Source organism: Nasonia vitripennis (assembly GCF_009193385.2).
Source record: "Nasonia vitripennis strain AsymCx chromosome 1 unlocalized genomic scaffold, Nvit_psr_1.1 chr1_random0012, whole genome shotgun sequence".
Classification (NCBI taxonomy): Eukaryota; Metazoa; Arthropoda; class Insecta; order Hymenoptera; family Pteromalidae; genus Nasonia; species Nasonia vitripennis.
The window spans coordinates 2,259,184-2,272,107 of record NW_022279600.1 but is presented as its reverse complement, the minus strand read 5'-3'; the positions used below and the strand labels follow the sequence as shown (position 1 = coordinate 2,272,107).

Sequence of the window (12,924 nt, the reverse complement as noted above, 5' to 3'; positions counted from 1 at the left end):
GGTTCGACAGATTCTTGCCTCAATTGGTTGGAAAATCCAAGACCTGCCTTGATTGATTAAACCGCATCTAACCTTAAATGGTTGGGCCGAGTCTTATCTTAACTGCTTGGATAACACCAGGTCTTACATAACTGGTTGGACAACAACAAGTTTTGCCTTAATTGGTTGGATAGATTTTTGCCTTAATTGTTTGGAGAAAACCAAGAACTGCCTTAATTGACAAAAAAATGGGTGGTCCTATTTAAAAAAATTAACCTTCAAATCATCAGGAGGGTCATGGTCAAGGTCAAAACCAAGGTCTCCATCAAATAGCTGGATAATTATTATGAATATTACGTTTTAAATGTTGTTCTCTACGAGTTCTGATTTTCGAGTTATCGTATCAAACCTGCATTTGTCCTTGTCCAAACCTTCCATGGTCAAATTTTAATATATTTTAGACCATATTTGAACGTAAAATTTTCCGCTCTTTTCATTTCCGGGGTCGAAAATAGGATGTCCTATTTAAAAAAATCGATTTGACCTTCAAATGACCTTGAAGGACTTGGTCAAGGTCAAATTTAAGGTTCCCATCGGATAGCTGGGAAAAAATCCTAACAACCATGTGTTTTTATTTTTTTTTACCTTTGTTAGTTCGGATGTTATCATGCCGTTCCGGAACTTTCCGACACCCTGTATGTATATATATATATATATATATATATATATATATATATATATATATATATATATATATATATATATATATATATATATATATATATGGCAATGAAAATGTCCAAAAAAGGCCATAATTGATAGGCATATATGCAGCTAATCGTAAAATAAAAATGTTAATCTAAATTTTTTTAATTAAAGTAGAAGGAAAAAGCTTTAATTTGAGTACCGCATAGTTAAAGTTGACCGCTAGGATCAAAAGTTATAAGAATTTTTAAGATAGAAAAATCGACGTTTTTTGAAAAAAATTTAAATATTTTTGATTTTTTGCCATTTTTAAGCCTAGCCAACTTTTGATCTAGTCAACCATTTCTAACCCATCGGCCCTCAAATTGAAGCTCTCTTCTGATACTTCGATTCTAGCAATACACATTTTTGGATTGCGCATTCAGATATTGAGTAGATAAATTGAAACATTTGGTTATTTTCGTTAATTTTTTCCATGTTAAATTCCCATAAGAGAATTTAAATTGAAATTTGAAAATTTCAACTTTCAACACCCGAGTTGTTTCCACTTGCTCCAATAAAAATCCAAAGACGGTTGAAACGTTACTTTACTTTCACAGTACGGTAGATACAGCAAAATTGTAGGTTAGATACAAAATAATTTTCTTGCGAAACTACACTTGCCTTTCTTTAAACTATATTTATATATGTGCGAGTTTGTCAAGTATTTTATTGGATTTAATGCATTTGCCAACTTATTTTGTGCTAAAAATTTGCTCGATTTCCATGGATAATAGTTTGTTTATTATAGAATGATTCTAAGTGATTTATGTATAAAGACTATTAGTGCTTTTTATCATCTATGCAGGACATCAGAATACATATGTAGCCTTTCATTCATTTTACTGTAATGCATTAATCACAGCAGCAATATTGCAATGTAAAATGCCACGCGGCCAGAGGCTAGGTATGTACCATAAAAATAAATCAACTTCATTATTTAATATACTTAGTAAAAATTTTATTTTTCTCATATAGAGCTTATAATTGACTTTGGACTAACGCTAAGTTGAAGTTGTACCTATTTACGACATAGCAATTCAATCCTATTTGAAAATATCGTAGTGTAATGCGGCCTTTGCCGAGGTTAGGTTAGGCTCCCAGAAGTCGTCCTATAGCGACGATCGTCGAGTTTCGCATCTCACCAAACGCGCAAACTCCATGGTCAAGCGCGAGTGCAGATGATGCGAACACACTCATGACAACGACGAGCACTCAAGCCCCGGCGGGCCGCTTGGCGGTGGACCCGGAGGACCCTGCGGCTACGAATACGGCCGCAATTGCGGCGAACCCGACGACGAGCCGAGCTCCTGGGCCCTGATAAGTAAGTATTGCGTCGGTCGACGTCTGCGTGTCTATTGCTCATCGCCGGTCGGTCATTGTGCGTGGCGGTGAGCTGCTGATGCAGCCTCGCAGAGAAAATCATTGGCGGGTTTAATTGCAGAGGCTCGGGCTCCTGGCTTACGGCATTCTTTCGCGCAATTGCTCTGATTTGCACTGGAGCTCCGGACCTTTAGCTCCAATGGCTTCTACAACACCAACCAGCGCAATCAGCCTTCCCTCTTTACCCCAACCAGAAATAGCCAGTAGAACAATTTCTTGGCCAAGCATAACCAGCAGCAGCGCAGCTCACCCCAGAACTGCAATAATAAGTATACGAGAATCTTTGTATCGACCTTTTTTACATGGCTCTCCCTCGTATTGCTGTGACTAACCATTCAACTTCATACCTTTTGCAAGGACAATATGAGGTTGCAGAAGAGCAAGATGCTCATCGGACCACTGGAGCTCTCCCTTAGGTCCTCGGCAAACTCAATGACGGTTTCTGGTTTGACTTTGTTGCTGTTGTTGTGCTGCCTCCACGATCTGGAGGCATTACCTCATATTGACTAACGATCAATCTGTTTTTTGCCTTTCAGTGCTGTACTAGATCACTGGCAAGGGTGAACAAGTTAGCTGTTGCTATTTATGGACTCATTACAGCCATTGTACTGTCTCTGGACTGCTTGACACATTTAGTGAAGAGAAAGTAGAAGCAACGTGCCATTAACGTACAGAATGTTATGGCAGGACACTTGATGTTTGGAGCTGGTCTTGCTGTGGGGCTTGTTAATCTTGTCTGTGGTATTGCTGTTACAATCATTGGTTCTGGTGCAGCTCTTTTAGATGCTGCCAATCCAGCCCTCTTTGTGAAAATGCTCATTGTCGAAATTTTTGGCTCTGTCATTGGTCTCTTTGGACTGATTGTCGGCATTGACATGGCGAGGAGATAAAAATCTCATCAGGTGTGTCTAAGACGAGATGGGTAGAGAAGAATGTGATACAGAAGAGGAAATATATGAAGATGAAATTGTAGTTGCAAGTGAGGATGTGATAAAGTCCATAGATGATGATGATAATGATGAAAGTAATAACCGGCCAAATTCAAACAAAATAACTAGTACTGTAAGTAGAATTTTTATATTCTGTCTCATCCAATAAATCATATTATAAAAAATCTTACCATTTTTATAGATCCCTCCCAATTTAGGCCAAGTTATTTTTATGAATGATAGTATAGAGCGAGAACTTAATGATACTTATGGTGATTCATTGGAACTCTAGCAAGATGAAAATGACAGCTATGTAGTAATAGGGTCTGCACCGCCAGAAAAAAGTCAATACTGATGATTACAAGGTTTTATGGAAATAAAATATTGTGAAACGCTTCGAAATCAAAAGGGTAAGTAAAGATTTATCAATAGCTAAAATCAAATGTCAAAACCTGAAAATAGTCTGAAGTTTTAGGTTTCACCTTACATCGAGCATTTCTACGCAGGAACTGTGAATGAAACTGTGAATCCCAGGAGAAGTGAATGGGTACACATTTGGGATTTGATTGCCTACGATGACGGACAGATGTGTTTGTGGGACATCAGGTCAAAGAAGATTCTTAAATTGAAAAAAACTAGAGGCAGCATTCAAGTCAAGCGGAAAGCCTTTCTTACCATCATACTGGTCACTAGTTTTCATCTTTGTAAATATGGTTATGGAACTTTAGAAAAGACTAAAGGCGTTTGGCAGAGAACAAGAGATGCCTTAATTCCCTTTGTAAATATATTATCAAAATATCTATATTTATTTCACTAGTAGATAATCCTCATCATTTCTAATGTGTAATCATTTTATCATAGGATACTCAATGGAACGATTTGGACTACATGGATAACAACAACGATTTCACCTACGATACAACTAAATTCAAAGGTCTTCCAAATTTCATTCAAGAAATCCATGATGTGAGAATTGATCTTTTTCATAGATATTGTTAAGTGATGATTGAAACGGCATAAACATTTTTTTGTTTTAAGGCTGGAATGCATTACATTCCATTAATTGATGCTGGCGTGTCAGCAAATGAGAAGAATGGCACGTACATTCCGTATGATGAAGGCGTCAAACGGGGCATATTAATATTCGATAGAGAAAGCAATGAACCATTTAAAGGAAATGTATGGAATACAGTATCTACTACTTGTCCCGACTTCACGAACCCAGAAACAACTTCTTATTATACAGAAATGATGAGCAATATGCACAAAGATTTTGAATATGATGGTGCTTGGATAGTAAGTTTTTCGATGATTTTGATACAAGAACTCTTATTAATTTTTAATTTCAAAGTCAAATAAAAACATTTAATGTATCTTTGTATGACATGAATGAACCGTCCAACTTCTATAATGGCTATATTAACGGCTGCAAGGCAACTTCCCTTGACAATCCTCCATATTTACCTAATGTCAATGGTAATCTATTAGCAAGAAAAACCGTTTGCATGAACGCCAAACAGCATTTGGGTAATCATTATGATCTTCACAACGTTTATGGTACTAGTCAAGCAGTGGTTGTTAATCAGTAAGTTTTTATTTTTTATTTATTTTCATAGTATTTCTTTTGATTAGAGGCATTCAAGTCAAGCGAAAACTGACAAGGTGTTTCTTCTCTCAATTCAAGAACAACGTATGCAGACTCTTGATAAGGAATTCAAAGTGATGAGAAGGTCAAGGTCTCTCAAGACTTGAACTAACAATTCAAAGAGCAATGTCGAGTTGCTATTGCTGACAGCATTAATATAAGGTTGTTATCAAGCTTTTTTAATTGTTTTTATTAAAAAACAATTTAAATAATCAAATCTTTTTTTTTTAGATATTGAATGCAGGTGTGTGGGCGAGAGGTCGTCAAGGCTGATCTCATAACTTACCTGCACTTCCCTAACTCAGAAGATATTCAGGTAATTTTGTAGTTCAGCTTATTATTATAAACTTCAAAAACTTAAATTTTTTCGTTTTTATATTTTCTATGATAATTATTCTATTTTAAATTGTGGTATATTAAAATCTAATTTGAATCTTCGCGCGTTTCTGTTGCACGTGCGCTCGCGGTATTGTATAGATGGCGTCGTTACGCGACTGGATCGCGAGCTTGAGGCCGCTTTATGCATTGGCGCCGATTTTCGAAAAATAAATGAAGATCGCGCTGGGTTGCTGAAACGAGTCAACGGCTTTTCGAGTCATTCTGCAGCGAATCTTCGAACCGAGCACACGCCTTTTGGCTTTTACACCGGTCTATGCCATGGAAGTGTTAAATGAGCGTGGTAAGTTTGCACATTTTTCTAAATATTGAGCCATGATAAAGTAATGTTATCTTATTAAAACGAAACCATTTTTTGTTTCAGACTACAGTCTGCCATTTCCGGATATTAACCTACTGGACGTGGAGCTCTCGGAGCTCATCAACATCGTGCTGCTGCAGATGATGAGCATCACGGATCGTTTGGCATCAGAGCTGCCTGGGACAATCAGCATCAAGACGAGGGACTAGAGTTTTCAGCAGATATCTGCGAAAATCAACCAGCGCTATCACCACAGTTTCAATCGTCATATCACAGGTAATCGCTACGAGTCATAAATATATATTTTTATTGCAATAATTGCAATATCATTCTTTGAAAAAACTTTTTTGTAAGGCACATCAAATTTCATGTATACGATTTTTTTTTTGTTGCAGTTGGTGATGTCGAAATCGTCTGGGATTATTGGACCGCAGAACACAGCCGCATCCGCGAGTATTTGCTACTTGGATACATCCGGAAAGCTGACTTGGATTCGATTCACTGGGCTATTTACAAAGACCTCCGCAGTATGCCGATGTTAATTTAAGAATGTGATTTAAAAGTAAATATTTTATTGAAGTTAAAATTGTGAGTGCTATGTGCTACGAATAAAATAAAATTGAAAATGAGTCTGATTATTTGCGCGCGATATATGCATGGCAGCAGTTAGCTCGTCCGTGTTTTGTTTTAATTGTAAAAGCTCGTCTATTTTTTCCAAGTAGCGTTGAGGTCACGATCGCGCTTGTCAGTCGTAGAAACGCGTCGTATGCTTGCATGTCTGTGATAAACAAATAAATTGTTGGTTATAAATTTTTTTTTTTCAAAATGTTGCGATTTCGACCAACACCAGAGAACCTACACGCCATGAGAGTTTTGTGGCAGGAAAATCAAAATGCGCAGCAGATCGCAGAGGCAGTGAATTGCTCATTAGCCACCGCTTACAGGTATGTGCAACGATTCCAACAAGAAATGGATGGTGCAGAAACAACTCTGGCAGGCATAACAAGATATCCTATGAGGACCTTCTATTGGTAATGGCCGCAATGCAGGAGGATCCATTTCGGGCCCTGAAACATTTGCCAGAATTATTGAACCTAGACGTTCATGAAGAAACGCTGAGAACAGCTATAAAAAAGGAGAAATCTTACGTATCGTAAAGCTGCAGTTAAAATTCATCTGAACCACCAGGATGTCATTGCTCGCCTGCATTATGCCAATACTTATTTGAATAGGACTGATATTTGAGGAATGTTCTTCCTAATAAAACATCTGGACGAAGAACTAAGTCATTCTGGGCCTGGGTGTCTGAAGATGGGCCAGGAACTTTGGTTCAGATCAATCGCAAGCTGAATGCTGAAAGATACGTGCATCTTCTAGAAAATTTTATGTTACCCCAAATCAGAGGTAGATATCCAGAGCAAGAATATTTCTACATCATTGAGGATAACTCCCCAGTACATACTGCAAGACTGGTATGCAAACCATCCTGAAATAATAAGACTGCCACATCCACCACGTTCACCGGACCTCAACTACATTGAGAATGTTTTTGCAAAGATGGTTGCAGATTGGAGACCTAATTTTGCTCCAACAGAGGCAGAATTACTTCGAAGAGTCAGAAATAGTTGGGAAAGATTGCAGTTGAATTTGCACTACTTCAGAGGCCTGACAAATTCAATGCCTCGTAGGCTTCAGGCTGTTATTGACGCCAATGGAGGGCACATCAATTACTAAGGTAAAACATAATATACTATAATTTACTTCATTACATGGTCATAGGCTTTTTGTTAATTGAAACCATATTTTGCATAACCATTATCGTTCATTTATTTTCTTGCAGATGGATGTGTTATACTTAAATTGTAAATATGTACTACAAAGTTTTTATTCAAGATGTTTATTTGAATTGTCGCTTTTATTATAAGCATTAGCATTAGTATTTGATAGAAAATCATACCTGGAGAACCACCAGTTACGACAGACTAATTAGAGAGACAGATTTCAGAAGAAAGGAATGTTGTTAATATTTTTATAAAATCACTTTCATATTGACTTTTTATTCACCAGTTGTCACTTCAAATGAGTGTGCGGGTAACAATGACAAGGGTGACAGATCAGAAATGGAAGTTGATGATCGACAGCAGGAAAAGGTGGTGGAAATGCAAATTCTGTAAAAATACCAGCAAACAAAGCTACCAAACTGCAAGGTCACGAATCAGAAGTATTCATTTGTGCTTGGAATCGTACCACCCATTCGTTGGCATCTGGATCTGGAGACAGTACAGCACGTATATGGGATATGTCAGATAATTCACAATCCCCCAATCAACTAGTCTTGAGACATAGTATACAAAGGGCAAGTACTTAGCGGCAAGTCTTTAAAAGAAAGATCAAAGCTTACTCAGAAAAGAGTGCAGTAAGTACTATTTTTAAAATTAATGTCATATTTATTCAGTAAACTGAATATAAACAATAATTCTATTCCTCTTGCAGCATTGGGTGGAAGCTCTGCTCGTAAAGTAAAGGCTTCAAACATACTAAAGGCTCAGACAAGATAGTATCCAGTTTCAAGAATCCTACCAGGACTTGCAGCATGCAGAGGGAGTACACAGGCCACAAAGATGGTGTCTGGGAAGTCTCTGTGATGAGATCCAGCCAACCAATCATTGCAACACCATCTGCTGATCATGCAGACCGCAACCCCAGGAAAGTCAAAATTCGGGGTATACTTGCTTCCTGAACTCGTTGCTGCAGTCCTTAGCAGCATGTTCAGCATTTATAGAGTGGCTTCGAAGAAGACTTCGAAGGAGGATGTAAAGGGAGAATCATTTACAAGCAGCTTGATGTTGGTTATAGACAGTACGTAGTATTTTTAATCCATCATCATCAAATTAGTTTGGGAATATTTTTTCATATTTTCTTTATCTTTGCGACAGAAATCAATGGATTTACAGATGATATGTTTGGAAGCGTGAGGCCAGTTGAAGTAATTACTTTTCTGGGTCCTCTCTGGAATTTAACTCCTAGTTACTTCTACCACCAGTTACTGATGTATATTTTTTTATCAGAATTTTATGTTTAATTCGCATTAAATAAATAATATAATAAAAACATCTCATAGTCATCTCGTTTATTTTCGCCATCTGCCGTTACTTCGTTACTTATTTCCACAAATGTATGAAAAGTTGCCTTTTTATCCGAATTCATTTAAAACAAAGGTAGTTTCCGTATTATAATATGGCACTTCGAACTTTAAGTAAAAATTTGAGCATTTTTTTATTTCTTTTAAATTAAGATGTTTTTTCTATCAATTCTGATAGTATTAATTTAAACAACATTTTTTTACAGTAATTGTAATTACAATTTGGTTTTTCAAATTAAACAAGTTTGTTCGCAAACTCGCATTCTACCATGGAGTTTGCGCGTTCGGCGAGATGCGAAACTCGTCGCTAAAGAGCGACTTTTGGGAGCATAACCTAACCTCGGCAAAGGCCGCATTACACTACGATATTTTCAAATCGTTCTTATCAGATCTTTTCGTGTTGAATGTACAATCAGTTGCTCATCGCAAAGCCAGGTACTATAGTAATAACTAAATTACACGCATAATAGATTTAATACAAGGATACATATCAGGATCATTGTCTGTATCGAATTCGCAAGGTGAGCTTATGATAACAATTTGATAATACTAAAAAAGTAATTCGAAATTAAAATTATTAAATTTTTAGAAACGTGCACTGATAATTTCAAACCAATATATAATATTAAATGAATCTGAGATATCTTTTAGCCAAGCGATTGATAACACAGCCCCACAATAAAAAAAAATTGTAAGTCCCAAAAACTTGACCACGGTACTTATATGTTTTTGGGATCGCTGAATCCGAATCCAGGGTCATTTTAACCCCATCAGATCTTAAGTCAATCGATTTGTCGACGAAAAGTTTAAAAGCCGTTCTGTTACACAATACAAATGTTTATGCAGCCATTCCCATAGGATATTCAGTAATACTGAATGAAGAGTACTGTAACATGAAAGTAATATTAGGCCGAATAAAATGCAATGATCATAAATGGCAAATATGTGGGGATCTTAAAATCATAACAATACTTCTGGGGCAACAATCTGGATTCACAAAATATACTTGCTATTTATGTGAATGGGATAGTAGGGATAGAAAGAATCATTACATATAGAGTGTCTGGTCCCTTAGAAAAAAGTTCAAACCGGGTTCTAAGAATATAAAAGAAAAGCCACTTGTTGATCCATCAAAAATTCTTATACCACCTCTGCACATTAAATTGGGACTTATGAAACAATGGGTAAAATCTTTAGACAAAGATGGTAGCTGCTTTAAGTATCTGCGAAATCAGTTTCCCAAATTAAGTGATGCTAAAGTAAATGAAGGAATTTTCGATGGAAAAAAAGGAAAACAATCACCTCCAAATAAAAGTTCGCCTAAAAAAATCCAAGTAATTAAAGAGCACATACAACGTTTTCCACCTTACAAATGCCATTACTCATGGCAACACACTTCACAAAAGTACTTGCCATCAGGTCTAACCGTTGCCATGATGTATAGGCTCTATAGAGAAGAAAATAGTAATCTACTAAGTTTAAAAATGTATCGTTAAGTGTTCGCAACAAAATTAAAAATTCAAAAGTCCGCAATTAGATACATGTCATAAGTGTGACGAATTCGCAGCAAGAATTAAATTTGAGACTGATGATTCTGTCAAAGAAGAAATTATCTTAGAAAAGAAAAAACACCATGAATTTGCTGAACAAGCATAAGACTAAAAAAAAAGATAAAGAGATAGTGAAAAAATCAAAGAGTTCTACTGTTATTGTTGGAAATGTAGCGCCAAATGTCGACGCTAGCGCCTCCTTAAACTCGTCCCATCACGTGACACGCTTCGGAGCTCGGCGACGCCACTTGCTCGCCGACTCACTCCTTGTTCAGCTCTCGAGCCGACAAGACGCTTACGCTATTCTGTTCATGTTACCTTATTCTTTGTCTTATACAATAAAGCAACGTCCTAGTTTTTCTTAAACAGTGACTACTTATTTACGATTCCTTTACCTGCCCGCGAGTAGGTTTTGCATTATAACAACAGGTTATGAGCCCAGCTCGCCTCCACTTAGCACAAGTGATAAGTGAAGAGTTTCCAATAAAACGCAGAATTTCAACATCTTTACACGAACACGACCACGTCATACAGGAGGTACTTTGAAGGACACCTGGTTTAAGAAAAGGTTTTCCAAGATTTTCGGCAACATGTGCAAGTTGCTAAGAAAGGACGACACTTGTAAGTACAAATTTAAAACATGCAAAGTTCAAGTGAAGTGAGGAATAAAAGTAATCGAAGTAAAAGTTGCAAAATCGATAATTTAAAATTCACGTTGTAAACGCCGTACATAATAAAAACGTTAAAACCAAGAAAATTCAAAGAAAGAACCCAACCGATAAAACTCTCAAAAAACGTGAATATATTATACGATTTAAAAGAGAAGTGAAAATCGGGTTTATTAAAAAAAATGAAGCTTAGTCACGCGTAAAAAGACACAGAAAATGGCGCGATTTCATGTTACACGTTGTACAAGTTAAAACGCGCACAAAGAAGAAAGTAAAATTCAAAAACAATACTGAGAATCGCGGGAATGTAAACACGCGCGGTAAAATTCTCTAGAACGTGAGATAAACATAGGGGGGTTGCTAAGCAACCAAAAGCAATATGGCTGCCTGTCTCTCGCTGCCGCATAGGCCGTACGGATCGGAGGGAGAGAGAAGGAGATACAAAAAGACGCCGCGCAGTGCCACGCGGTACATGTGAGAGAGCGCAACGTCAAGCTCTCAACTGTGCGCTACGACAGGCACACATGTTGGAGAGCGGAGGAAGAGAGAGAAAGCTCTCAACTCTTCGCTCTGTAGTCACGCTTGATATATGGATATACACGAAACAACACGATAAAGCGTCGATGCAGTGTAATACTCAGACGCTACGAACAATAAAGATGATGGCTGTTAGCAGCACCAGAGTACTTAAGGGAAAGCGGTGCGTGAAGTGTGCGCAAGCATACTCGTCACGTGACTAACAAGTAAGTTCTCGACACGCGGAATAATTCGAAAAATACAACGCACACTTGCACGCCTAGTGTGAGCCTGCCTGCGTGCTATGCTGTTTACAGACGCCGCGTGGGTAGAGCAGCTGACGTACAGGTGTACTCTGCTACATAAATTAATTAAAGCACAAACAATTATGACTACGATAAGAAACATCAAGAATAAATAAACAATTAACTTTTATGGAAAACTAGTAATAATTATGTTCAACAGGTCAATTCGATGCAGTTTCTCACTGGGAGAAAGTAAAGAACAAAATTCTAAATCAGTATCAAATACAGACGGACTGTCCTAATGATTACCTCTGGCTTAAACTCTACGAAGGCGACATCTGCGTTTTTGCAGGCTCAGAAGACAGGTTCAAGACAGGTAACAAATATAAACATATAAAATTACATTTACACGAATGAATATGAAAACAACGGTCAGCTTATAACACGCTTTATGATTGACTAGGTACGTGCGCACATACAAACGCTTAGTCAGCGTAACCTAAAAGAAAAAAAAACATGACCCTCATGCACAGATTCACCATGCCTGTCCTTGTGTCTCGTGGGTTTCAGTCTGCAGGAGCCGTGCTTTTGCACACATTCTACAAAAAAAGACTAGGCCGGTCGGGGAGCCTTTTATAGGTACCTCAACTAACTGCAAGTACGCCCAAAGCTTGTGCACAAAGAATAGGGAATCTTGCACGGGCAACCTCTCAACCACAGACTAATGCTTTTGCGTTGTTTACAGATAAGAACATATTTACGCTGAATGAAGCAGGACTTCTCCTGAATGTTCTACACGCAGCAAACTAGAATGTGGTAAGGTTGAAAGGACCCATAAGCCACATTGACGAAGAAGAAATGACAGGTGCCACAACACGTACGAGAAAGGCCAATGAAGATTCTTGGATGGACACCCTACTGAAGCTGTTCAAAGGAAACACGAAAGCCCAGCTGAGCCTGACGGAAAAGCTCGCAGAGACAAACAATACCTTGTCAAATCTGATGACTACGATTCAAGGAGAGATGAAAAGCCTTACCCAGTCAGTTGACAAACTACTGCTCAAGAAGCCTGGAGAGTTAACTCAGTCTGCAGGAAGTCCCAGTAGTAAGGAGAATGATGATTGGTTTCGAGGGCGAAATCCATTCCACTGGAATACACCAAGACCTGCACCCGCAAGCTTAACCAAGCCTAAGAATGCAGTTACGTCGTTCAGTCTTGGAAAGCTCAGAATACTGAGCAACGTACAGGTGCCTGGACCACACAACCTGACAAATAAATACAACAATCAGAAAGCCATGGATTTCGAATGTACACAAACCCTGGAAACAGAGAAAGGAGCAACATGCGGAGCGTTCCTCGGAGCTTCCTCTACGCTCATGCCTGACAATTACGTTTAGGAGGCTGAGGACTAGGATGCAGAAACAC

At 37.9% G+C, this 12,924-nt stretch overlaps 1 protein-coding gene and 2 long non-coding RNA genes across 15 annotated transcripts in view; 2 read left to right on the top strand and 1 right to left on the bottom strand.

The window, feature by feature from the left end:
* The window catches only part of LOC100114127 (double-stranded RNA-specific editase Adar), a 266,817-nt gene that overhangs the window by 158,484 nt on the left and 95,409 nt on the right, over positions 1 to 12,924 (bottom strand). The gene's annotated exons all lie outside the window — the stretch shown is intronic.
* Positions 2,116 to 3,624, top strand: LOC103316898. Its single transcript, XR_004226437.1, has 4 exons — positions 2,116 to 2,544; positions 2,643 to 3,168; positions 3,238 to 3,445; positions 3,511 to 3,624. It is a non-coding gene; the product is annotated as an uncharacterized LOC103316898 (long non-coding RNA).
* On the top strand, positions 4,411 to 7,106 carry LOC107981869. The gene is made up of 7 exons (XR_001729589.2): positions 4,411 to 4,620; positions 4,720 to 4,842; positions 4,912 to 4,996; positions 5,158 to 5,359; positions 5,441 to 5,653; positions 5,773 to 5,939; positions 6,228 to 7,106. It is a non-coding gene; the product is annotated as an uncharacterized LOC107981869 (long non-coding RNA).